The sequence below is a fragment of the Anopheles aquasalis genome, chromosome 2, assembly GCF_943734665.1.
Source record: "Anopheles aquasalis chromosome 2, idAnoAquaMG_Q_19, whole genome shotgun sequence".
Classification (NCBI taxonomy): domain Eukaryota; kingdom Metazoa; phylum Arthropoda; class Insecta; order Diptera; family Culicidae; genus Anopheles; species Anopheles aquasalis.
This window is the reverse complement of record NC_064877.1, coordinates 2,543,742-2,546,722: the sequence shown is the minus strand read 5'-3', so window position 1 is coordinate 2,546,722 and position 2,981 is coordinate 2,543,742.

Below are 2,981 nucleotides of genomic sequence, written 5' to 3'. Positions count from 1 at the left end.
TTCGTCGACAGCACCCCTGGTGAGAGGTGAATCCGAGGGTGAGTGGAGGTTCTGCATCGTCACCATTACGGTGGTGCACCATGACCACGGGGCAACGGCAGGTTCTGCACATGGCCCCACGACGTCATAGCTCTGCTAACCATTCCAACTCCCGCCCAAAAATGGGGCCAACATTGCTATGCATCCATCACAATCTACTCCGCCGGGTTCGAGAAGCAGAAGAAGGCTCCGGTCATGTTTCTGGGTTTGTGCGGAGTGGATTTATCGATCTGTTGTGGGTTTATTAAAAAGTTCTCCACAAGAGATGCCACGCCAGGGGGGTGAATGGGCGGACTTGCAAGAGGAGACCCTAAACCCAGGCGGGGGTTGTAAATAAAAATGTTTTGTTTGTTTGTAGCAACTTCCTTGAAGCCTCGATAGCAAAGGTAGGCGGATGGTTCGGGGCCAGGTTTTGCAAAATTATTGCCCGTGGCGCCTATTCCCGTGGTGCTGGCGGCTGAACACGAGTTCCGCTGAGTTTCAGCTGACGGGAACCGAATCCTCGGATCCTTGGAATGATGGAGATGGATGGGGATTCGTTTGGAAAATTATTGCTCGCCCCTTTGGCCACTTGGTCAGCACCAGAGAGAGAGAGAGCATACCTTCCGTTTGTGTTGTCTGGAATTTTGGAAACATTTCTGCACCCAAATTTAGCGATTGATCTGCTTTTTGGATCAATACATTCGGTGCGACGTTGGACGTTGGAGCGCTAACGGTTCTCTGGAGTTTTGCGGAGAGATAGAGAGTGAGAGAGCGAGTGAGAGAGTGAATCATAGAGACAGAGAGAGAGGAGAAAATAAATTATGCTCTTTGCAATCTAATCCCCGAATCTGCGAGCAATCGTTCGATCAGGTTCGATTTTTGGGCGGTGGATTAGATCGAAATGGTTGTCTGTCGTGTCTATCCGCCCGGTGACGAATTATGGGATCGAGGTTCGCAAGTTATGAGACGAGTTGCACGATACGACTAGAAATACGCTACAGATGCACGTACGCGTGTGTGTCTAAATCATGGACATGATTTCAATTTTTCTTCCAAAGAAAACGGTCTGGCAAGTGAGACGATACGCCTGTAGCAGGTTGATAAAACGCCGACCGCCCACCGGCACCGACCTGGTGGGGGGGGGCCAAAAAACAACATGGCCATAAATATTTCATCTCGGTCGCCGGTCGCCATAAGTGTGTCGTGTCATTGGCGCTTAGCATTTCACTTATTCACGCCACGCGGGTGTGTTTCATGTTTTATTTTCCGGTTTCACATTTATTGCGAACCTTCATGCATTAATCACAACATAATTTGCTAATTTCCCGTCCGCTGCCAACCAGTGTGCCCAGTGGCGACTGGCCCGGTCGCACACTCACGCCAACCATGGCCGATTACCGTCGTAATTCGGTCGTGCTGCTTGGCCATCGATCAAGAAACCCGCTATCCGCCCACGCCCCGGGGACGGGTGGTCGCGTCAATTATTCGCGCATCAGCAAAATCGAACCAGAACGGCGGTCGAGCACGTTCTAAGCCTCCCGAAAAATCAACAGCGTGATAAATAATGGCCGCCCATTTTGGCCCAAATGGGCCTTCGGATGACGAAAGCGCGAAGGAACGAAGCATGGACCAACATGTACATGCTTCAGTGGCAGTGGCCTTGGCCAGAAGGTTCGCTACAAACTCGTGGTCCTCGTGAGTTGAAAACATTCTTCACTGGGGATGGTGGTGGTGATGGTCAGTTAGATAGTGCCAAGTTTTCATCATCCATTTTCCAGAGCCAGACAGGCGATACTGCCAATCAACCAGTGCCCCCCCTTCTGCTCCAGTAACGACCATTATTGGCCAGTATTGGTGGTTATGCTGGTTCACCAGCATGGCGTGGTAGCCATTAACAAAACCATTCGCATCCGCGCCGCGCTGCGATGCGCTGCTCGACACTCGAAAACGATCGCAGCAATCGATTGCGGTTTTTTCGACAAAAATCAATGCACCGTCGACCAGTCAACCACGCGAATGGTGGTGGTGGTTGCTACTTCTACGGTTACAAAAAACACAAACGCAGCGATGCTAATTGTCCCATCATCAACAACATATTGTCACCTCCAGGCCAAGACTGGCCTTGCCGGTTCATAAAAGGCATCAGCACGGGGTAGGTCGAGCAGCTGATTAGGAGTGCGAGTAATTTCATTATTTCACCCCTAAAATATAGATACACAAATGCAGTGGTGGTGTGTTTGTGTGCGGGCGCGCCAGAGCATGCTTCGATGGGCGAAATGGCGAGTCAAGTGTAATCGACCACAAAAACAAATTCCCGACCGTTGGCCACCCATTCCGCCTTTCCGCGGTGCAGTCGGTATGTCGAAATTCCTGCTGGTAAAGTTATTTATAGTGGTACGGACAGAGTTAGGTGGGGTGACCAGTCGGTTAGCTGTTTGCAAAAACGCCACCCACCAACCGACTAACCGACTGACCAACACAACCAACCGACCGTTTATATGGTACGCTCATCCGGAAAAATGTTTTGCTCACCACCGAACGATTCACTCGACGACGGCTTCGTGGGGCGCGCCGGCGAACGAAATCCTGTTTTCGTTCGCAAGAAAGTGCAGCGTACACGGGAACCACGAGCCAGAGGTGAAGGTGCCGAGAGAGACGCCCACGAGAGGAGTATAGATTTCCCTGGGCCTGTGTCGGGCTGGCCGAGCTACACCGAACGAGAAAAATTGGGCAACATATTTTCTACCAAACAACCCACATTCGAGGCCGGGGGGCGAAAGGGTGCAAGGGTACGCGCACACTCCCACGAGACGTACCGCACTGCGGAATGCTGGGAATTGGGAATTGGGAACAATGGGTGGTGCACCTAGCGGGAGAAGGGGGTGGCTGCAATGCATTTTGTTGCACAAAATGTGCTGGTGCCAATGAGGATGGTGATTGGGTTTTCGCGTCGTGGGCTG